Source organism: Petaurus breviceps, unplaced genomic scaffold (genome assembly GCF_028583685.1).
Source record: "Petaurus breviceps papuanus isolate PSGF00001 unplaced genomic scaffold, PetGlider_PUasm1.0 186, whole genome shotgun sequence".
Classification (NCBI taxonomy): Eukaryota; Metazoa; Chordata; class Mammalia; order Diprotodontia; family Petauridae; genus Petaurus; species Petaurus breviceps.
This window is the reverse complement of record NW_027185798.1, coordinates 8431172-8456303: the sequence shown is the minus strand read 5'-3', so window position 1 is coordinate 8456303 and position 25132 is coordinate 8431172. Positions and strand designations below refer to the sequence as shown.

The 25132-nt window shown below is 44.9% G+C and overlaps 1 long non-coding RNA gene across 2 annotated transcripts; it reads right to left on the bottom strand.

Annotated features, from left to right (window-relative positions):
• Window positions 1-13913: 13913 nt before the first annotated feature.
• LOC138162382 (uncharacterized) lies at window positions 13914-24640 on the bottom strand. 2 transcript variants are annotated; one of them, XR_011168621.1, is made up of 3 exons: window positions 23393-24640; window positions 17388-17489; window positions 13914-16915 (listed from the first exon to the last, which is right to left on the bottom strand). It is a non-coding gene; the product is annotated as an uncharacterized lncRNA (long non-coding RNA). The 2 variants fall into 2 exon arrangements; XR_011168620.1 differs by lacking the exon at window positions 13914-16915 and adding an exon at window positions 17647-17743 and having other exon boundaries at window positions 16926-17489.
• Window positions 24641-25132: the final 492 nt, after the last annotated feature.

Below are 25132 nucleotides of genomic sequence, written 5' to 3'. Positions count from 1 at the left end.
AGGAAGGAAGGAAGGAAGGAAGGAAGGAAGGAAGGAAGGAAGGAAGGGAAGGAGGAAGGGAAGAAGGGAGGGAGGGAGAGAAGAAGAAACCAGGCATCCTCATGATGAACTCAGAGGAAAAGATCTAATTTATGTAGGTTTCACATCCAGCTGTTGAGAGCTGTGGTCAGATGTTTAGGGGCAAAAGAAAGAAGAGCCAGTGGGCAGTTCCCTGCAAATTCCTACTGACCCCAGATAGAATAAAAACTCTCTGGGTGTGGAGACTTTCATTTTTATATTTGTATTCACAGGTCTTGGTACTTAGTAGGGTACCTAGTAAATGCTTGTTGACTGATTATTGCCTGAGGATGGTCCCCACCCACCTAAGAGGGGTCCTTGGGTTTTATCAGTTGCCCCTCTTCCTGCCCTACCAAGAGTGGTGGTTGGTACAGTAGGAAAAGAACTGATTTTGGAAAAGCTGGAGTGTGGGTTCAAATTCTGCCTGTTGCTTACTACCTGTGACCTCGGGCAAGTAATGCCACTTCTTGGGACCTTGGTTTCATCATTTGTAAAATGAAGATTGCACAAGTTAGCCTACAAAGTCCTTTTTCAGTTCTGGGTCTGTGAATCCATGGTCCTTCTCTGAAGAGGTCTGCAGACCTTAGGGGAAAGGGGGAGGCAGTTCCCAGGAAGCAGGTGATTAACTCAAGCTGTCTCCATACCAGCCAAACCTGCAATAACTATTTGGAAGAACCTGTTTTACGAAAGAGACCAGGGAGATGGAGCAAAGATGACTGTCCACCGACCTCCAGTCAAGCTGACCCAGCCACACCCACTGGAGCCAACTCCTGGGAACAGGACTATAGGGCATCCCCCACCCCAGAAGGGCCTAAAATTTCCCATGTAATATTTCCCCAAAGTTCCCCCAGTGCTGCCACTCCTTCACCTTTCCCAACCTCTAAAACCCTCTCTTAGCCCTACAAACTATTCCCCATGGCCTCCCTCCCAAACCCCTCAAGTCCCCTCTTCCTTCAACCACCAGAATCCCCAGATCTCAGAGCTGACCATCTGGTTCTTAGCCCCTCCTCCCCAAACCCTTATGGACCAAACTTCCTTTACAGAAACCCTGTTTCTTTAAAGCCCTGTGTTCTAAAAAAAATTCACTCACCACTTCTCTCTCCAAAACTCCCCACCAAAAAAAGAAGAAAAAAAACCACCTTCATGGTCCCATACCCAAAAATATATAAGAAATGGCCCAGTGTCCAGTTGCAGCCTTTTGCAAACTCTGCAGATTCCTTCTAGGGCCTCTCTTCACTGCCACTTCCTAAAGATGACCCTTCCTCTGTTCACTTTATTTATTCATTCACTCAACACATATTGTTGTTGTTTTTTTTAAAGCAATCGGGGTTAAGTAACTTGCTCAAGGTTACATGGCCAGTTATTTCTGGATGTGGTGCTGAGTATCTGAGCCCGGATTTGATCCAGGTCATCCCGACACTGGAGCCAGTGCTCTTACTCGCTGAGCCACCTGGCCGCCCCTCAACACATATTGTTGAATGAATTTATTGAATTCATTCAACAGACTTATTCAGAACCTACTATGTGTCAGAAATTGTGCTAGTTGATAGGGATACAAATTTTTTAAAAAATAGAAACAAACCCTGCCCTCAAGAAGATTACATTCTACTAAAGAATAAATTTATATGTCATACATATGTGTGTACATGTGTGTATACATGTGTATATACATGTGTGAATATACATTTACATATACATACATACAAGAAGGAGGATATATTTGGAAATGAAGCTGATAAAAAAAAAACTAAGAAATCAATGAAGGAAAAAACAGACCCTGAATGCAAGATCAAAACCTCTCACAATATCCCCAAGGTCTTCTATTATATATTTATCAAATTGTTTGTTCCCTTTCATTTGGGCAGAAAACATCCTTATCTGGGTTTTCATGACTTGAAAAGAAAATGATCAATAATGGCTAAGTGGTAACTCCCTTATGTTTGCAAATGAACATTTTTATTTGATTAAACATAGAGTCAAGATATTTCTTAAATGAAGCCCTATTTTCAAGGTTGCAATGGAATGAATGGGTGAATGAATCAATGAATGACAGAACAGAAGAGAGAAAGGAAGAAGGAAAGAAAGGAGGAAAAATAAAAGAAGGAAAAAAAAGAAAATAGTAAGAGAGACAAAGTTGGAGAAACCCATAGGGAGTTGACTTTCAAATACAGAAACATCTTGTGAAGCCATGAGTGGGGGAAGTGTAGGGGGTTATATGTATGTATGCATGTAAATGTATATATGTATGTGTGTGTATATGTGTGTGTGCATGTATATGTGTATGTATTTTTAAGACAAAGGGTAGCTAGGAAGGAGCTGGATAGTCTCAGGACAGGACTCATATAGGAGCTAATACTCTGATCTGGACTCTTGAAGGAAGCCAGGGATTCCTGATCTAGAGTTAGAAGGGTCCTTGGAGACCATCATTTTGCAGGTGAGGTAACCGAGGCCCAGGAAATTAAGGTGACTTGCCGCCAAGGTTTATGAGGGAGTAAAACTTCAGGGGGTAGGATCTGAATCAGGCTTCTTCACTTCCAAGCCAGTGTTCTTTCCCATGTACCTTTCTGCCTCCTACCAGCTGGAGGGGTAGAGGGAGTGCATTCCTTGCCTGCATTCCTGAAATGCAGTCTTCCCTACCAAGGGGGCCCATGCCATCCATCCGATGTCCACTCAGGCCCCCGCATATGGAGCTCTCTCTTCTGGAGAAGACATTCCACTGTACAAACAGACACTTGCTTTAGTCACGCTGATTGCCTGGCTGCTCTTGGTGGTTATTCTCATTTCCCATCCTCCACAGATCCCTCTGCCAGGTCCTGACCCAGGGAATTACAGTCCCACCCCCCTCCTTGAAAAGGAAAGTCCTTTCCTGGTTTCTCTCTCTCTTCTCCTTGATCCTAAAGACCATCTCTTTTTATAGGATCACAGACCTTGATATGGAATGGACCTTAGATGTCACCTCCAGGGGCTCTTAACTTGGGATCTGTGAATTTAAAAAATATATTTTGATAATTCCATTTCAACATAATTGATTTTCTTGACTATCTTATGTGTTTTGTTTGATGAACTTGAAACAGTTTCCTGAGAAGGAATTCACAGATACTGCCAAACAAGGCTCTGGCCCAGACAAGGTGAAGAATTCTCGAGAATCTAATCCAAGCCTTTATTTTCAAATAAGCAAACTGTGGCCCAAGGTCACACAGCTAGGAAATGACAAAAGTAGGGTTTGAAACCAGATCCTTTGACTTCAAATCTAGTCTTCTTTGCATGGTGCCTCTCTGCCTCTGGATGTTTGTGCCTTCTTCCTGTCCTAGCCTTCTCCTTCAACGTCTCAGTTACATCAAGCTTCAGGTTAGCCCGAGACCTACCTGTCTCTTGATATACAGGCACCTCCTTAATGCCCCAACCTCTGATCATGACCTCTCTCCCCTCCCAACCCTACCCTTAGGCCCCTACACTTCCCCCACTCATGGCTTCACAAGATGCTTCTATATTTGATGGTCAACTCCCTATGGGTTTCTACAACTGGCTCTATTTTCTTTTCTTCCTTCCTTCTTTTATTTTTCCTTCTTCCTTTCTCTCTTCTGTTCTGTCATTCATTGATTCATTCACCCATTCATTCCATTGCAACCTTGAAAACAGGGCTTCATTTAAGAAATATCTTGACTCTATGTTTAATCAAATAAAAATGTTCATTTGCAAACATAAGGGAGTTACCACTTAGCCATTATTGATCATTTTCTTTTCAAGTCATGAAAACCCAGATAAGGATGTTTTCTGCCCAAATGAAAGGGAACAAACAATTTGATAAATATATAATAGAAGACCTTGGGGATATTGTGAGAGGTTTTGATCTTGCATTCAGGGTCTGTTTTTTCCTTCATTGATTTCTTTGGGTTTTTTTTTTATCACCCTCATTTCCAAATATATCCTCCCTATTGCCCAGAGAGACCTTCCTCCTATAATTCTCTAGAGCAACATTTCCCCAACTATATTCCAAAATGGTTTGGGGGCTTCATGACCCCAAGGAATACATCAAAGAAAAACATAGGGCTGACAAATAGGCACATGCAGCAAACCCTGTAGCTTTGTGTTGGTCCCACACCATGGACAGGGTCAAGGGATAATGGAACCCACTGGACACAGGTCAAAAATCATGCTTCCCTGAATTGCCAACACAGGACTCAAAGTCTTTCTGGCTTGACAACCCTCCTAGCATTTCCACTCCATGGGTATAGTCTTTAAGGACGCCAGTATGACAGATCAATTCATCGATCAATATTTATTAAGCACCTACTATACTTTATTAAGCACCTACTTACTATACGTCAGGTAATAGGCTAAGTGCTGGAATAAAATCTAACAGCAGAAGGGCCCTCAAAGGCCAGAGTTCCTACTCCTCAATCCCAAATCCTCTTGGATATTTCCTTGTCCCAGGAGATGAGTGAAAACTCAAAATCCCCAAAGTCTGTGTAGGTCCAAGGCACTCCTCCCAACCTATGCTGGGAGGGAATGTGCTACCCCCACTACCTCCACCCCACCCCCAAGCTGATGGAATCCTCCCAAAGGTGCTACTGATTAACCTAATGTGCAACTGGGAGAATTGCAGGGCTACGAATCTTCCCTTAAAATTGTCCCATTCTGCTTACTTTGAGGGAGAATGAAAAGAAACAAATCATTCTCTTGAAGAAGAACCCTTCTAACCTTGAGTTGGGTCAAGGAGTGGCAACAATTTCACTTCTTCCCCAATTCATTGGCTCCCTGCCCAGCTGCTGAAGCCCTGGTCTGGGCACTGTCTGATCATCCACTATCCCTCCTTCTATCTTAGTTATGTCTGCCCCAAGACAAACCTAGCTCCAAGGATGCTGAAGCAAGATTTGTCAATCAGATGCCCTTGGTGTATTCCCTTCTGGAGAAGGGAAGGGCAGCTGAGTCCCTCCCAATTCCTACCTTGTCAAAAGGTTTTCAAAGTCCCCCATTCCCATCCTGAGCCAACCCCAGAACATTCTATGGAGAAGTCACACTGTTTATGCAAATAGCTTACTGCTGCTGCCTAATTGATGATAATGATGGGGTGCAGGGTGTGTTCAGCGAAGACTAGTACCTCTGGAGTGATAGCTACTTGTGCTAATTTGGGCCTAACAATTAACACTCCATCAGCTCAATCAGCCACCACCACAAGATCCATACGTGGAACCATCAGTTACAGCAAATGGAGAAGTTCTGAATGCTGTGGATAAGTTCACTCACCTTGGTATCGTACTTTCCAGGGATGTACACATTGATAATGAGGCTGACGCATGCATCGCCAATGCTAGCTCAGTGTTTGGGAGGCTCCAAAGGAAAGTGTGGGAGAGAAGAGGTATTAGACTGACTACCAGACTGAAGGTCTGCAGAGCTGTTAGGCTGACCTCATTGTCATATACCTGTGAAATCTGACCAGTCTACCAGCGCCAGGCCAGTCAGTACTCACTGCCATTGTAATTGTCTTGGGAAGATTCTGAAGATCACCTGGTAGCAGAAGGCACCAGACACTGAGGTCCTCACTCGAACTAAGCTGCCCAGCATTCAGACTCTGCTTCAGAGAGCAAAACTCCAATGTGCTGGCCACGTTATTCAAATGTAAAACGTATGCTCACCAAAAAGACTATTTTATGAAGAACTCGCAAAGGGCAAGCATTCACATGGTGGTCAGAAGTGATACAAGGACACTCTCAGAACTTGGGAATTGATTGTGTGACGTGGGAGACACTGGCACGGGACTGCCCAGTATGGCATGCCCACATCAGAGAAGGTGCTGTGCTCTAGGAGCAAAGCAGAATTGAAACAGCTCAAGGAAACACAGAATGTGTAAATTTAGAGAATCCACCCCAAATATTCACATGGACTTTTTGTGTCCGAGCTGTGGGAGAGCATTTTGAGCTCTCTGATCAGCCCCAGTCAGACACACTAAAACTTGACTAGCATAGTGATGTCGTATTGGCCATCTTTGAGAACAAAGAACAGCAAACAAACAACTACCGATAATGATCATCTGTCATTAAATATCACCCTAAAAACCAAGAGGACTATTACATAGGAACATACCAAACAGAATAAATGAAGGTGGCAGAAGAAGAGAGTCACTGGCCTCTAGAGGGATCAGCAAAACCCTTCTGCAGAAGATGACACCTGAGCTGAGGTTTAAAGGAAACCAAAGATTCCAAGAAGTAGAGGGGAGGAGGGAGGGATTTCTAGGCATGGGGGACAGCCTGTACAAAGGCAGGAAGAATGGAGGAATCGTGTCACCTGTAAGAAACAATGAGCAAGCCAGTTTGGCTGGGTGGCAGAGTGAGAAGGAGAGTTACATGTAATGAGGTTGGAAAGGTCGGTTGGGGCCAGGCTGTGAAGGGCTTCAAATGCCAAACAGAGGTGTATATGGGTATGGGTGTGGGCGTATTTGGTCCCAGAGGTAATAGGGAGCCAGTGGCGTTTATTGAAATTAACATCTAAGAAAGAGGCTACTTCGCCACATTATGAATGTAGAACAAACGTGTCTATGATGGCGTCTGCCTCCAGTTTGCCGTCATTTCTAGGGATCCTGGCCACCAAATGGGAGATGTCTCTGGATTCTTTCAAATGTGCTGGCATAGTGCTGGCAAAATGATCAAGGGATTTTCAAACCAAACCTGGTACATTTGAATAAAACCCTTAGATTGTTTTTTACCGGGGAAATGTGATAACCTGACAGAATCTCCTCACACTCAATCCTGACTTCTGTAAGCAAGAAGAGGGGGAAAATGAAAATCATTGTGAAGCATCACACAAGGAGACCAGCTCTTCAGCCCTCTCAGCAATGCACTTACTAGAAACAGCCACTTCATCCTGCCTGCACAAGGTCAAAGGGCATGAAATTCAGAATTCAGTTGATCCAAAAATAGAATGTGGTTTAAAAATCAACCTACTGACCTCCTAGTTTTGAATGTATTGACCACAGATCATATTTAATTCAACACTCTCTCTATACGAGGAACAGCAAGGAATTAAGACCAAAGTAATGGTCCCTGCCTTCAGGAAGTTATACTCTCTACTGGTGGACTGGAAGGTAGGGCACACAGTAGATATTTTAATGTCACTTTTAAAGGTAGTACTAGAGTTTTGACTGAAGATTGGTTCTAATTACAGGGTCCTGCCACTACAAAACCATTAAGAAACACAGCTTTCAAAAGTCAATCAGTTACCCCGAGCCAGCTTTTTACATAAGCAAGGTAAGGTGCCCATATGATACGATTTGAGGTGCTCAATGAAGGCTCACCTGTTTAAAATGATCTTTCCTTTCACTCTGTGATGGTAGGTGAAATTCCATCAATACAGATTTCATTGTTTTGGGGAGAAAATACTAAAAAGCAATTAAACATTTAATTATAACTTATATGCTCACAGATCTAGAGTTTGATGGGGCCTTGAAGGGCCTCTATCTGACAGACTAATTTTACAGAGAAGAAACAGGCTCATAGAGGTAAGGCAATCATAGATCTAAGTCATATAGTTCATAAGAGGCAAAGTGAGGATTCGAACCCAAACCCTTTGACTGAACCCAGTGCTATTCTCACTGGGAATTCCTGTTGTTAAAACAACTGGGTCACCTCCTGACTCTGTCCATGGTGCTGCTCCTAAATAAGGTACTCCTCCTCTAAGGCACCCCTTGCCTCTGACCACATCTCAATTCAATTTGACCAGCATTGATTAGGTGCCTTCTACATGCAAATCACTGGGGATACAATCACAAAAATGAAACAGTACCTGTCCTTGAGGTGCACACATCCTACTGAAGAGGGGGATGAGGTGGATACATGGACACAAACAAATACATCGTTATCTGAGAATCAAAGATTTCCCACCTTGGATCAGGGAAGGTTTCCTGTAAGAGATGGTGCTTGAGCTTTCCTTGAAGGAAACCAAGACTTTTAAGAGGTAGTAGGAAGGAGGGAAGTCTTCCAGGCATTGGGAGGAAGGGAGTAAAGCTTATACAAATGAGGAAGATAGAATTCTGAGTCTGGGCATCAAGGCAGCCAGCAAGGCAGTTTGACTTGATAGAGAGGCATGAAGAAGACTGATACAAAGTAAGACTGGAAAAATAAATCATTGTAGAGGGCTTTAAAAGCCAAAGTGAAGTCTGTACATTCCCTGGGAGATGATCTTCAGTCACTAAAGATTTTTGAGCTGGGAGGTGACATGGTCAAATTAATGCCTTTGGGACAAAATGTTAACAGCTGTATGTACAATGATTTGGGAAAGAGGCAGGGAGACCAATTTGAAGGCTTGAAAGTCCAGGCTAGAGGTAATAAGGACCCAAATTAGGATGGTACCAACATGAGTAGAGAAAAGGGAAAAAATGTGACAAATATGTGGAAGGTAGAATCAACAAGACTTGAAAACTGGTTGGACATGGTTTAAAGGATGGCTTCACCCTCTGTAGAAACTAGGAAGTCTGGAAGAATGGTAGGAGGGGGCAGGAGGACACAGAATGAGTTCTGTTTGGGACATGTTGATTTTAAGATGACTGTGGGACATCCAGATGGGTGGTGAGGGAGAAATGGCTGTCTAGAGAGAGACTGAGGCTAGATATGCGTATCTCCTTGACGTATCTATCCTCCAGTCCATCCATAATCCACAAGCACATAATTCGTGGTAGACACTGGGCTAATCACTAGGGATACAAACAAAGGACAGAGTGGAAGAAAAGCAGCCCCTGACCTCCAGGAGCTTACATTCTAATGGGGGGTGGGGGTGGGGGAGATAACGTGTACATATTTTGACAAATAACATAGGATTGGAAGTGGTATCCTGCAAAGGATGGAGCTGAGTCTTGTAGGAAGCCAGGGATTCTGATAGGCAGACATGAGAAGGGAGAGAATTATGGGGGCGGGGAGGGAGGACAACCAATAGAAAAGTAAAGACATTGGAGTTGGAACATCTTACGGAAGAGAAAACAAGTAAGGTCAATATTGCTAGACCATTAAGTTTGTGGAAGGGAATAATGCATGAGACAGTAAAGACAGGCAGGGGAAAGAGTGTGAAGAGATGTGTGTCATACAGGAGGATTGTATTCTACCCTATATATAATGACAACACTATAGTTTTTTGGAAGGGTGTATTGATAAGATCAAGCCTGGACTTTAGGAAAACACCTTTGGAAGCTGAGTAGAGGATGGATTGTAGTGAGGCCAGACTTGAGGCAGGGAGACCCATTAGGATGTTATTGCCATAGTCCACACCATGGATTATAAGGGCCAGATCAAGGTGGTGGTTATGTCAGCAAAGAGAAGGAGAATACATGAGAGATGTTTTGGAGATAAAATGACAAGCTTTGGTAACCAAGTATAGATGTAGGATGAATAAGTGAAGTGTCAAGGATGATGTCAAGGTTGCAAGCTTGGGTGACTGGATGATTTATGGGCCCCCCTGAACATTAATAGGGACTGTTGGGAGAGGGAATGACTTGTGGGGAAAGATAATGAGTTTGAGATGCCTACAGGACATACAATTTGAATTGTCCAGCAGGCAGTTGGTGATGCATACCGGAGCTCAAGAGAAACCAGGATTGGATACAGCAATCTGGAAATTATTTGCAAAGAGATAAAATGGAAACCATAGGAGGCTTAGGAGATTCCCTAAATATGAGATCATAGGGTAAAAATTTTGAAAAAGATCTCTCATAGTTAATGAGCATGACCAGGACAACAGTCTGGCAGAGTAGACTGACTGAAAGGGAGCATTCATACATGTGGGAAGAAAAAGAAAAGCTTCATGAAGAACCAGAGAGAAGAATGTGGAGGAAGCTTGGCCAACAGTGTCGATGGCTGCTGAAAGATCCAGAAGGATGGGGACTGAGAAAAGCCACTAGATCTAGCAATTAAGAGTTCATAGGTAACTTCAGAGTGTCAGGTGAATGATGATGCTGCCAGGCAGGTTGCAGAGAGCTCAGAAGATTCACTTCAGGGTATTTACACTGAGGGGTTCCATCTGGATCAGAGGACACCAAGGATTGTACCATAGGACTTGGGGGGGAGGGACTATTTTTCACTCCATCTGCTTTTCTGACATCTCCTTTCTGTCCCCTTCTATCTTCCCCAGTAACTGTCTTTCTGTATATAGCCTCCATTTTCCCCTTTGGTTGTTCATATATACACAACTTCCAACTTGGTCACTCAGGCTGATACCAACCATGTCCCCAAGCCAGCTGGTCAGTCTCCCAGGTAGCCTGACCCTGAGCTGATCATATCTGGGCTCAAACTATTACCATTCATAGGATTGTTAGATAGTAGATTTGGAGCTGGAGAGGATCTAAAAGGGCATCTATTCCAACTTGTCATTTTACAGATGAGTAAACTGAGGAACAAGTTAGCACAGGTAGTAAGTAGTAGAACCAGGATTTTAATCCAGATCTCATGTCTCCATATCCAGCACTGTACTGCAGCACAACACCTCCCCACCCAGTTTTCTTCTGTGGGAGACCAGATTCTTCTGGGGTCCTTGGGGTTGGGGGAATACACATGTATCAGCTGACTCAGCCCAATACAAGCCTCCACAAAGCCTCCTTTCCTAAGTCCCTAAATTCCTCCTGGGGCTACCAGAATTCACAATAAGAGAATGGAGTTTCCCAGAATAGCCTTCTTTTGTCCCCACCCAACTCTGGAGAAACTGAAGGAGGGACTCAGGTGTAGGAGTTGGGTAATCCTGTGTCCCAGCTGGGTCCTGGAGGATGAACACAGAGACTCAGTACCAATCAGTGAGCTAGAGATAATCTGGGAACTCCTGGTCCAGCTGTCAGTGGATTGTTCAGCCAAGATGTAAACACCATCTCCTCCACACCCTCCCCCACCCCAATCACAATCACAGGCACAAACCAGCATACCAAGAGGATGAGGAAATCCAGGCAAGTTGGGAGGAGGCAGAGTGGCATAGGATTGAGAGTTAGGAAGAAACTTCAAGATCAACTCCAACTCTCATTTTACAGAAAGGGAAACTGAGGCTGGGCATTCCCCCAACACAATCTGCATTTTCTCATACTGAGCCCTGCCCCTATCCCACATGTATACCCCTATCATTTACAGCTAACCTCTCCACCCCAGGAACTGGGAATATTTCAGAATCCTTCTGAGAAGCCACCAAAGACTCAGAAGAAATCATAACCTGCCTTTCCAAAGGCTCCAGTGCCTGCACCTGGCTTCCCACTCAAAGCTGTGCCATAGAAACTGTGCCCTCACCATGGGCACACCACAACATAGGGTTTTTCCTCTTTATAGTAGGTTGAAAGTTATTGGTGTGCCTGAGTTGCAGGATGGGACTCAAGTGTAAACCCACATGTCCCCTACTCCAGAAAAAGGGGAGATGCTAGGGTCAGCAATGGACAGGGAGACCAGGGAGCTGCTAGGGTCAGCAAAGGAGAGAGAGATCAGGGGAGATTCTAGGGTCAGCAAAGGAGAGAGAGAGATCAGGGGAGATGCTAGGGTCAGCAAGGGAGAGGGAGACCAGGGAGCTGCTAGGGTCAGCAAGGGAGAGGGAGACCAGGGGAGATGCTAGGGTGAGCAAGGAAGAGGGAGATCAAAAGAGGTTCAGGAACCAAACTGTTAGGAAGTGGACATCTTCCCAATCCCTCTATAATCTGGGACAGGGTTTGTCAAGAGTGCAGCTCGTGTGGCCACGGCCTTGGACTGTGTCCAGAGCCTAATATTGGACCAGAAGCTATAGGAAAGCAGGTGACAATTTCTCCAGAGCCCTAATTGCTCCTGGAGAAGGCCCCGGGGTCTAGGTTTAGAGATGAAATCCAGGACTTAAGGAGTTCATTGTTCTAGATGTTAAGGACAAGGCTTCTGGTGCCAAGAATGGGGGCTTGATGGGTGAAAAGGAATTCAGTGTCAGAGACAGGAGCTCAGTGCTGGCATTTATTGCAGTAACTGTCATTGTCTGGGATGGGATTCATTGTCAAGGATAGGGAACTTGGTGTCAGGGATGAGGGTTCAGTGCTAGGGACATGAATTGAGTGCAGGAATTCACATTCAGTGCCTGGGTTAGGAGCTCCTTGACTGGGATAAGAGTCTCAATATCAGAGATGAGAACTCATTGCAACAGGATGGGGGCTCAGCATCAGTGCTTTCTGATGGGGCTCAAAAGTCATTCATGGGCACATGGCAAGGCACCAGACCTATTTTCTTGTCTTGTGCAAGATTATCAAGAGTGTGTGAGGCCACGAGACTCACTAGAAGCCTCGGGGGTTTTAGCTAATCACAGACCTGACTACCGTGGAAGTCTCTGAACACACCCTGTCAGTTTGAGCTCATCCAATGGAGACTAAGTATGCTCCATAGTCTGCCTGGCCCTGGAGATGTATTAGGAAGCAAAGAGGAATGGGTGTGTGGAGGTAGCAGGAGACAGGGAGAGATAGCAGTTAAATTGAGGGTTCCAAGGTAACACTGGGGGAGAGAGACACTTGGCTAACCTCCAAGTTGGAGAAGTGGAATTAGGAATTATTCAGTATCTCTTCTAAGAGATGAGTCCAAGGCTTCAGAAAGCTGCATGGAGTATTCATTCAACAAGGATCTATCTTGTGTTAGATAGTTAGCCCACTGTGTTCAAGGCACCGTAGTAGAGAGGATCCAGAGTCAAAAGTGAACAAGAGATCCTGCTCTCAAGGACTTTGTATTCTCCTGGGGCTCAGTGTCAGAGATGAAGGGTCAGGAACAGGGGCTTAGTGTCAGGGATCAAGTCCATCGGCAAGAGGGGCTCCATCCCAGACATGGAAGGAAGCTCAGGGATGAGAATGGAAATCCAAGGCTAAGAATGGGAACACAATCAGGGATGGTAGGGCTAGAGGGGTCCAGCGTCAAAGATGGAGAATCTTGATATTGGGTGGGAACTCAGTGACAGGAGATGAAGACCTAATAATCACGGTTTATCATCAGAGATGGAGACAGACATGCAGACTTAGTGGTGGGGTTAGAAAGAAGGAATGAGGTAATTAGAACATCAAGGGGTAGAGCAGTGAGTGAACCACACGGACCCCATCTTGTGACTCAATTCTGGAGCTCAGTTCTCTTTTTACTCGATCATGGATCTAGTCTAATTTCTGTCTTGTTAGAAAACTTTACTCAATTGTGGTAATTAGGATAAAAACTTCTTGCTTTGTGTGAACCTAACCCTCTGTGGCTAGGAAGCTGAATCATCTCTACCCATTGCCAAGGACCCAGACAATACTGATGAGGAACCCAGTCAGATGTGAAGATCGATGCAAAGAGTTTTTTCACAATTACCATCTCAAGAAACCCATGAGTCTTATCTCAAAGCTGTCCCCACACTTATCAATCTGCTGTTTCCGTGTTCCTTTGATTGTTCGATGCCTCTTTTTCTGAATTCAGGGAATTGTACTTGTTTTCGCTTCACTCTTCCAGCTTGGAAAATCCTCCAATTAGAAATCAGATTACCTAATTTTATATCCTGCTGAATTCTTCTCCTTTAATTAATTGGCCTTATTTGATTCATTGTTTTAAATGCATAAAAATGTCTCCCCTTGTATTAAGGTTCCATTGCCAAGCTGAGGAGTCCTGGTTATGCAATTCCCCTGCATTACTTAATAAATCAATGTGCTCAGAAGCTCAAGCTTTTGCTTCCTCAGTCATTTCATCTTCCACCCCCCCCCCCCAGGAGAGAGCTCTAAGAAAAGGACTAGCCCCACCCTTGCATTTAGCCCTTAGCCTTGGCCATAACAGTCACACTGTTATCCCAGAGCCCTGTTGCTCACCCTCAACCCCCCCTAATGCCTCTGGGTCTGGAAGATGCCCTAGTTAGATCAAAAATGGAGTGCCCACTCTTCTCTGCCCTCACTTCACAAACTCATCTCCTATGAATTGGCACCATGACATGCCAGAAAGAATACTGGATCTGAACTGAGATCTTGGTTACTATTCCAGGCTCAATACTTACTACTTGTGTGACCTTGAGCAAGAAAATACATGTCTCTGGGACTCAGTTTCCCCATCCATAAGGTGAGAATACTGAACCAGAACTCTGGCTCTTTCTGTTCCAAATCCAGTGATCCTGTGACCGCTTCTGGACACCTCTCCCTTGAGTCATATTGAAATGAAGATCCCTCCCTCAAGATCTCCCTTCTCTTTAATTAGGCTTCTGGTTGTCCTTGGGGCAATGTGGAAGAAGCCAGGAGTAATGCCTCCAATCAATCAATGAATAAAGATGTATTACCACCTTCGATGCCAGGCACTGTGAGAAGCACAGTGGGAACATAAACACAAAAAAGAAAGAGAAGTCCAAAGGCATGCAGGGGATTGAAAAGCAGGAAATGAGATGACTGGTCTGGACACCTTCCTGAAATGGCACTTTTTGGAGGAGTTCCTTACTCTATCCTACAATCAAGGGGGTGCCAGGGCAGAGTGTACTGAGGAGCTGTGAAAATCAAGGCAAGAGGAATTGGGTTAAGGGTAGATGTATTTGCAAATGGATCCAAGAATTTCTCTGGGGTTCTATAGGGTTCTGATAGGGGAAAAAGTCATAAAATATAGTAATAAGAAAAAAGTCACAAAAACTTGAACTCTGTGAAAGGTGGAAGCTGAGACATAGCGAATTGTTAACAACCATAAAACTTAGATACTAAATCATAACTTAGACACTGAGACATAACTTAAGAAATGATGACATATGGAAGCTGTAGCAGCAAGCACCCTAGCATACCCAGGGTGGCTGCTAACACAGGTTCTTAGATCTGCTTTTCTAAAGGAAAGCAACTCAAAATGGGTTAACAATCTTGCTTTAATCAAACAAACATATTCAAAGAATTCAAACAAGTTACAAGTAGAAGTTACAAGCAGACAGAGAAATATCAGCAGACAGGCTTCCAGCTGTCTGACCATTACATCCATACCTAGTCAGTTAACAGAGAGGGAAGCACCAACATCTGGGTTTTCAAAGCAACGGCTGCCCAGAGTCTCATCTGGTCAAATAATACAACTCTTCTCAAAATGAGCCCCAAAACAAAATCTCACATCAGGTTATACATAGCCTTCTCCTGGCTCGGAGAATGTTTTGACCCACTGCCCAATCACAAAGTATCTAGGTGTGGGCATTCCTGAAAAACAAGCCTCCTGCCACAGGCTCCATGTGACCACATTCAACCTATTAGGGAGTAGAGTATATTTTCAAATCAAGGAAGGTTCTCAGAGTCACTTAAGCCTATCAAAGGGCCTAGGTGAAGGGAAGATCTTAAATTCCCATTCCCATAGCAGAAGTCAAAACAAGAATATATGTTGACTGGGACATGATCAATACACAAACTTATATCCGGATGTAACATTGGCTTAATGGCCAAGTTCATTACTAAGCAGAAAACCAAAAATATCCACCACTCATGGTGGTAATCTCCATAGCTCCTCCTCCCTTTGTCTGTCTTCTATAATTACCATGGGATTTTGGGGGAGTTCTTAATAGGGACTCGCTCAACTGTCTGACCACTACCCCAGACAAAAGATTGCCCATGTTTGTAAGTATTCATAATGATTGATTAAACTACTATCTATAATCAATCTAGAGATACTTGACCTCTTCCTTTGGTATCAAAAGAACACCTCACAGTTATAGGGGATGTACATGGTTCACCAGCCAGGGGAATTCCAGACATTACAAGCTTCCCCTTGGCCTTGGAACTTATGAAAGTAGATTCTGGCATCTGAGCTCCCTGCCAGCAATGGAGGAGGTGGTTTAATTCAGGGGAGGGAATGGAGTTTGAGCATTCAAGCCCAAATTCTAGGTTGGGGGGGGGGAAGAAAAGTTCAAGGTCTCCTCCTTAGGGGTGGGAGCTAAGGAGACCTTTTCTGATCCGGAGCATTGTTAACAATCTCCCCCTCCCCCACCAAGGTCTTTCAATCACACAGTAAGACACAGACTTCCTGTAGGAGAATCCTCTTCTCACCCTTGGTCTTCTCAGCACCCTGGGTGAACTTCCCTTACTGCTTTCCAAGAGGGAAAGATATCCTTTTTACCCCTACACTGGGATGTACTTTTGGAGTTTGGTACCTGTGAAACCAACCTTCCTTTATCCATTGCATGCCCAAGGGCAGGGCTCTGAGGAAAGTCTCCCAGAGAGAGAAAGAGAAACCAGAGATCATTCAAGAGGGTGAGTGATACCACCTGTGACTTCCAGGTGAGTCATCAGCAAGAGAGCCAAGAATAGAAACCAGGTGTCCAAGGACCAAGTCCAGGCTCTGATCACCGCTCGTCACCCCTTGTGAGTCAGGCTTTTCAGATAGCACCGGGGGGGTTCAGTGGTTTCTCCTTGGTCATGCATGTTCTTAACATTCTGTTTTTTCAGCCCCTTCCTTTCTTTTCCAGACCTGTCCCCACCCTCTCTTCTCACCTTTCCCAAATCAGGCTCAGTAGACCCTCAAATGCCCAAGTAGGGACAGAGTAGGTATATCCCTATATCTGCTGCTTAGCTAGTGAAGGGTCCAAAATCAAAGGACCTTGGTCAATAATTAACATCTCATTTAATGAGAAACTTCTCAAAAATCAAACAATTTCTTTTCCACAATTTATGGGTCTAGAGAGTTGCCTGGGCAGGCACATGCTGGTAAATATTTAACAACATTTAATATATTTACATAGCCTTGGGGGGGATGTAAGTAGGAAACCCCAGAACTTTGTGGGCTTGACTGGATACAGGGAGGTCTCTAGAGGTACCAGGCATGGACAGAACATCTTCAAGTGGAAGCTATGGGAGTGTTTCCTTAGAGAAGTTCATAGGATGATAGATTTAAAGTTGAAAGGGACCTCAGTGGCCATCTAGTCCAACTCTTGTATTTTAAAGATGAGGAAACTGAGGCATAAAGAGATTAAATGATTAGTTCAAGATAGTAGTAGGCAGTAATCATTATTTAGGAGATTTGACCCCACTGTACCACAACTGCCTTTCAAGGAGGTTTGGACCCCAGAACCTGGAGCTTCCTTCCAAGACTGGGATTCATCCTAGAGTCCCTGAGCTGGAAGGGACCTCCTGGACCATGGAAGCTAACCCCTCACTTTATAGATGAGCAAACAGCAACCGAGAGAGGTGAAGTTGTTAGAGGTCACATAGTTAGTAAATGACAAAGGCAGGCTTTAAGTCCACATCCTCATACTCTAGAGCATCTATAGTTTTACAACCTGAAACAAGTCACTTACCCTGTCTCAGCACAGTTTTCTCATCCATGAAATGAGGCCATTGGAGTGGATAACCTTTCTTTCCTGCTCTGAGTGTGTGTGTGTGTGTGTGTGTGTGTGTGTGTGTGTGTGTGTGTGTGTGTACTTACAAAGGATGGTTATCCTGAGGTTGGAGACCAGGGACCAGGAGCAGAGCAACATCTGTGGTGGTGTAGTCTTTGTCCTCTGAACCACAAGCAGTCAGAGTGAGCCTGGTGAGAGAAGGAAAGACCACCAGGCTCATTCCCCAGAATGCCGTACCTCTTCCCCCTGCCCCACCCATGGAGAACCCTCCCCTCTCCTCCTCTCTTGGGATTATCTGGCAGTTTTTGAAATGTGTCCCTACATTGGTGGTACACGAATACTCACTCATTCATTTAACAAGGCTTTTATGGTCACACAGCTCTACAGCAAGTGCTAGGCACTGGAGATACACAAATGTGACTGCCCTGGAGGAGCTTATGTTCTGTTAGAGGCAAGTAACAATAGATGGAAACGTGAATACAAAATATACATGCAGCAGATACAATGTAACCACTGGTGGAGCCAGCACGGTTTCCTATAGCAGGTGGCCCATACAGTGAGCTTTCCAGGAGCCAGCTGCCATCGCCCCATTTCCCTGCTAGACATGTCCTGTGGTTTGCTCATGAAGGAGCCGTGACATAGAACTGAAAGGGTACAGGTCCAAATGCTGGCCTTAACCCTTGCAGACACTGGCCAGCACCTCCAAACCTCCCTATGCCTTTGCTCACTTCTTCTTACATGAGGAAAGTGACTTGTGAGTCTGAAATCTCACAGGAGCTGCGTCCCATCTCCAATATGTACTAGCTATGTGAGCTTGGCTAGGTGACTTCACCTCTCTGGGGAGTACAGAGCCAGGCTCACAAAAGCAAGCTGTTCAATTTTCAGCATGAGTACTTACTCTCTGGGAATTGGCAAATGCTACAAAAAAAAAAATGAATGATTATTTTGCTGATTGTCTAGATTTTAAAAAGTGATGGAGCAAATGTTAAGGATGAAGATGACACTTAAAGACCTTCCCTACTTACGTTTACTAGCACGTGCCTGGCCAGGCAACTCTCTAGGCCCCTAAGTTGTGGGAAAGGTGCTGTTTGATTTGGGAGAAGTTCCTTATTACCCCCCATGAAATCATAGGTCGAGCTAAAAATTAAAAACAGATGTGAGTTGTTAATTATTGACCAAGACCCTCCATTTGGGGCCCTTTACTAGCTGAACCTGCATGGAACATGACTGTTTAGGCCGGGATTTCTGAACCTGAGGTTTGGGAACCTGTTTGGAAATATTTTGACAATCGTATTATAACAGAATTACCTTCCTTTGTAATGCTTGTATTTTATTTTTTGCATTAAAAACATGATTCTGAGATGGGCTCCTTAAGCTTTACCAGACTGCCAAGGGGTCTAATGCACAAAAAAGTTAAGAACCCTTGATCTAGAAATTGAGTTAAAAGAATAAGGAATGGGATATAAATTCTCCTTTCCCCAGAGGGTTTGGAGGGACCTGACTTTTGAGCTGTAAGGTTTTCTTAGAAAAGAGGGTTGAGATTCTTAGCAATGAAGGACCCTATTGTTCTCTAGGCAGCCCCTACCCCTAGAGGACACTCATTGAAGGCTGCCTGGACTGAGACTGATAGAGGAAAAAAATCTTATTTAACCCTATCCTGTCTGCTCTGGATAAGTGAGGGAGAAGGAATTCTTGTTTCTTTTTGTGCTAGAGGGACTGTGAAATTCCTGGGCTGGAGAAGGGGTCAGCTACGAAGTAAGCTCCACCTTTTTAAAGAGTGGTCTGAACAATTCCAAAAGACTCATGATGGAAAATACTATCCACAGAACTCTGGAGTCTCAATGCAGATTGAAACATGCTATTTGCTCTTTATTCCTTCTTGTGGCTTTTCCATTTTGTTCTGATTCCTCCTTCACAACATGACTAATGTGGAAATATGTCTGATAGGAATATAACATGTATAACCTATTTCAGATTGCTTGCCATCTTGGGAAGGGAGGAGGAGAAAAAAATTGGGACTCAAAATCTTATAAAAGTGAATGTTGAAAATGTTTTACATAATTGGAAAAAGTAAGATGGGGGGGAGCAAATAAAGAGTGGTCTGAGGTTAAGAGAAGTTGACTTACCTATGGTCACATAGCTACTACAATAAGTGTTAAGACTTAGTAAGGATCCAGACAAGTTTAACACTTCCAAAGTGATGACCAATAAATAGGAAACTACAATTGATGAAGGAAAAAAATTCATATTGTTGATAACAACAATCCCTAACAATGAGAAAAATATGAACCAAATCAGCTTAAAGGTAACCCCAAATCATGGAATGCAAAAAAAAAAAAAAAAAGAAAAGAAAAGCAGAAAATGAAAAGACAAAATTCACTGTTGACAGGACACTGGAGAAACAGGCACACTACTACATTATTGGTGGTACTGAGACTGATGTCAACAACTGTCAATCTTTTCAGATAACAATTTGACATGCAATAAGGGTCTCACCTTTCAACTGGTTGCATGACACAGTGGAAAGAGCAATGAATTTGGCCTGTGGTCTAATACATGGAGTAGTGGATAGAGAGCTGACCTTAAAGTCAGAAAGACCTGGGTTCAAGTCTCACCTCTGACATAAATTAGCAGTGTGGCCTTAGCCAAGTCTCTCTGTCTTTTAGACAGCTCCCTAAGATTATAAATTGAAGAGAAGGTGCCAATCAATATTGGCACAGAGTTCTCTATGCCAGTGAAATCCCAATCCCTGGTCCAGTCCCTGTCCCTATACTCACTACCTATTTTGCCTTGAATAAGTCCTTTCCCCTCTCAAAGCTTCAGTCTCCTCACCTGTAAAATGAGTGGGTTTGACAAGATGACTTCTAAGGTTCCTTGCAGCTATAATCCTGTCACCCATCACTTCCATCACTGAGACTTCATCCCAAAGAAAACATAACAATGACCTAACTGGGCAAAATGTCCATTGCTAGGACAATCTTTGTTTTCCCAACACTTAGCACAGTGTGTGGTACACAATAGGTACTTAGTAAATGCTTGTAGTGTTGAAGCTGGAAGGAGTCTTTGAGACCACCTAGTCTGATGTCTTTATTCTACAGAGAAAACTGAGACCTCTGAAGTGGAAGTCACTTGCCCAAGGTCAGCAAATTTCATGGCAGAGCCTAGGAGAGGATCCAGGTCTCCTGCCTTCCAAACCAGAGCCTTTTCCACTGCCCTGGGGAGAAGTAGAGAAGATCATGTGGTACAATAGAAAGAGTAATAGCCTTGGAGTCAACGGGATCTGGGTTCGAATTCTACCTCTGAAGCTGACTTCCAGCATAAGTCGCTTAATTGCCAGGACCTATTTCCTCAACTGCCAAGTGAAGGGGCTGAGTTAGATGGGTTGGTCTGAGATCCCTCCTATAAGAAGATCCCTCCTATATCCCCCTCTATAAAAATAGAGGAAGCCGGAGGAGAGGGGAGGAGGGGATGGGGTTGGGCTGAAGAATGTAACCTTCAAATCCCGGCATTTCTCCTTCCTCTGTTTAAACAAAAACAAAACCCAACAGGGTTGGACTAGACCTTAGATTCTCTGAGATAAGAAGTGGATAGAAGCACAGGGTGGAGGCCACCATGGTCTCAAAGGTGGGAGAGGGAGCCTCCTGGTGGCACCAAGAAGTCACCACACTTTTTCAGGACCCAGGGAGTCCAAATACGGTAATTATGTGACCCAAGGTCAAGGCCATGTGAGATTCCCACCCTGGGCCAAATTGGGGGGGGGGGGGAAGGGAGGGCTTTGGAAATATGAGTGAGGTTGGTGAGCAGCATTACATATACTATCAGGGTTGCATTTTTGTTTGTTTAGGTTTTTTTGCTATATTGGTTTCTTTCATTGTTTTTTTTTTGTTTTCATTGTCTTCCTCTTTTTTCTATTTTTTTGAAAAATTCTTTATTATAAGGAATGGCTCTGGGATGAGGGACAGAGATAAAGGGAGAAAAATAAAAGAACTCCATAAAAATCTATTTTTTAAATATTAGCAATTAGGAGTGAGGAAACACTGTCTATTTCTAATGACCAAGCTTGGCCCCAAAGAAGAGAGGAGAAAATGCACACACCCCTTCCCTTCCTGGGGAAGTGGGTTATGGATATGGAACACTCTATATACTGTCAGACTTGGTTGCTGCTTTGGTCAGTTTTACAAAACTTCATTGAAAAAAAGGCAACTTTTTTTTCTTTTAATTTTTGTTCCAAGGGATGTTTCTCTGGTAAGGCTGGGGGAAAGGATATAAATATGGAAATAGATGAAATTGTAAAATAAATGATAGCAATGAAAAAAATTACAATTTAAGAAAGAAAGGCAATCTAGATGGAAGGTTTTCCTGAACCTTACACAGCTCCCAGAAAGCCAATTAAAAATACTACACATTGCTTCCCCAAGCTGTATAACTCTAATGAGTGTGTGTGGGGGGGGGGGGGGGGCGGGAGGGACACAAGAGAAGGGTAATGGTGTGCTCAGAAATGCCTTGATTGCAAAGTCCAAGAGGGACCACTTAGGCATTTTTCTTCCTCCCCCTCCCTTCCTCCCTTCCCCTGTCTCTCTCTTCCTTCCTCTTGAGTTTCAGGCTTGTTATGGCACACCACTCCCACCCCCAATCCCAGCACTGATGAGGACAGGTACACCTGGATTGTGTCATAATTCTTCAGACAGAAACAAGGCCCCTTGTTCCTCCTATCCACACTCCTGTCCTGTCCCAGGACGTCACAGGGAAGAATACCGATTTGGAAGGGACCTCAGAAGCCATCTAAACCAAACCACTCATTTTATAAAGGAGGAAACTGAGGCCCAGAAGCCTCCAGTGACTTACTACCTACACACAGGTGGTGGGATTTGAACCTGGGTCATCTGATTCCAGAGTCAGGGCTCTTTCTACTATAGATGATCTAATCCAACCCCATTGAGCCTAGAGAAGGGAACTGACTCAATCAAAGTTACACAAGGCCATGGCCAAGACTGGAACCCAGGTCCCAGGAGCCTAGTGCTCCTTCCCTACTGGGTATATCAAGGCGGTTTGGTCTGCCCATCACTCCCCACTACCCTAGCATGGGTCAGAAAGTTGGTGTGTCACCAAAACCTTGGTGGACCATGGAGGGAAGAGAACCTGGAATGAGCTCCAAGTCTCACCTTTGGGCAAAGCAGGGTCCTTGGGAAAGTACACCCATGAACTCAGCAGGAAGTCCTTCAGAGAAAGGGAGAGGGGCGAGAGGAAGGGGCCTCGGGTGGAATCTAGTATTGACTTTCTAAGGCCTCATGCTAGACATTAAAACACACACACACACACACACACACACACACACACACACACACACACACACCCCCCTAGGAATTTAACTGCCTGACTCTGGTATTTATTCTAGATTCCCATTTTGAATGGAATTTAAAATACTCTCCTGCCCCTGAGTGTTAGGGATAGAGTTTGGGGGGAGGGGTGTCCAGGCCTAGGGATGTGGGCTCAGGGCCAGAGAGAAGAGTTCTAAACTGGGGATGGGGGCTCATTTCCAGGATGAGGTCTCAGGGCCAGAGATATAAACTCAGGACTAAGAATGGGGCCTCAGGGCCAGCATCAGAGGCGGAGGTCTGGGCATGAGTTCTTGGTGCAGGGGATGAGGGCTTATTTCCAGGGAGGGAGTCTCAGTATCAGGGATAGAGGCTCAGTGTTAGGATGGTCCTCAGTGCCAGGGATTGGGGCTCAGTCTGGGAGGATGCTGACTGGCCAGGTTTGGGTCCTTTAGAGTGGAAAGTGCACTAAGGTGGGAGACCTGGGAGTCCTGACTGCTACAAACTACCGGGGTGGCCTTAGCTCCCATCCTTGGCCAGCCTGAGCATGCAGGGTAGCTGTCGGAAGATACCAGAATGTAGCAGCATCTGCATGGTTTCTGGCAGGGCCAACCCTGTGGAAAGTTGAGCCCCAGGAAGTGAAAGACTGACTCAGGTGGCCTCTTTATGGCTTCCATCGATACCCCATATGACAAGGAGGGACTTTCTACAAAGGTGGAGGTTGGGGGGGGGGGGCAAGAGGAAGCAAAGGAAGGCGTGACTCAGATTGCCCTTACCTTTCTCTGTCCCCGGTGAGTCCTCAGAAGTGATCTGGAAGCAGGGGAAATTGCCAGGAGGGGGAGAGCAGGGGACAGATACCTGTCTCCCATTTCTGTGTGTGACCTTATGCATACACACACACAATGACACACGCACATACACCCATTTCCAAATTTCGATTAATCCTAACTCAGGCACATCCACCCCCCCCCCCCCCAGATCTGTACAACAGACACTCAGACATATCCTCAGAACACAACCCAACACTCACAAATCAATACTGTAGTACCTTGGACACTTCCCCTCCCCAGACCTCAGTTTCCTCATCTGTAAAATGAGGGGCTTAGACTGGAGACCCCAATGTTTCTAGAGCTAGGAGTCCAGCCAAGTCAACAATCACACACAGATACATGCACACAGAACACACACAGCTATGCCTTCGTGTACAAACAACACAATGATACACACACTCCTACACAAACACAATTGTTCCTTCTGCTCACAAATACACACTGAGATATGAACATAAAACACACACAGGTGTGCCTGAACACACCAATAGTCGAACTCCTGCATGAACATGGGAATACCTCACACGCCTGGCTTAAATACATACGTGTTTTCTACTTGTGATTGCACAAACAGACGGAAACATGAGAGAAATATACAAAGAACACACACGCTCTGCCCCCACATACACACGGAACACCCCACCAACACGCACACACATACATGCACACGTGCAAGCGCACACACACACGCACGTACAGAATTACGCACAAACAGCTACCACACAGACATGTAAATGGGCACACATACGAATACACACCTTCCCATGCCTACACAAATACGTGCACACACACACACACACACACACACACACACACACACACTTCTCCGGCCCCTCCTCCCTAACACACTCCCAGCAGCCTCAGTGTCGGAGAACCAGTTTCCCAGGGCTGAGGCTTTCCTGATTGGGCTCTTCAGGGAGGCCTGAGAAGGGCAGGGCAGGACAGGGTGGGGTCAAGGACAGGAGAGAAGGGGAAAGAGGAGGGATGGGGGCAGGGGGCAGAATCTAGAAGAGATTTACTTTTCCTTTGGTATCTCTCATTCTCATTTCTGGGAACCAGGCAAGGGGAAGTATCCAGTTCCCCTCCTTTTAGGGAGGAAATGTCCCCTTTAAGAGATTGCCTAGGGTGTGATGACCTCCCAGGCCAGGTAGAGGCCCAGGAAAGGCACAGACACACCCACTCCTGCTCTCTCTCTACTTGCTTCCCTCACTTCAAGCCCTTATGCTGACTTAAGCCAGAAGTGTTGAGTTCTGAAACCTACCCTTCAGGGTCTGAGCCTGGAAGCCTCATTTAAAGGGGAATGTCCAGTCTCCCCTAACAGATTCAGGAACGTCCCTCCAGCAGGTGCCCCTCAGCACCCACCCAACCCCCACCAGGCCCTTTCAGGGAACATGATAACAAAAGGACCTTAGAGTTCATTCTGGTTTGATTCACGTCATTTTACAGAACAGGAAACTGAGCCCAGAGAGGGCTTTTTACAGGCCCCTCAGGAGAGTCCGGCTGCCATTCCCCATTACTCTCCTGCTTTTAGGAGCATGGGTACTAGGAGAGCTCACAGTGGCTTAGAACTTCCTGAAGGCAAGAACCAGGACAGAAGCCCAGGCCCAACCCCAATGGATCCATCATGAGAGCAGTGAGGGTAGGGCAGTGAGGGGCATGAGTGAGGGAGAAGAAAACAGAGGAGGA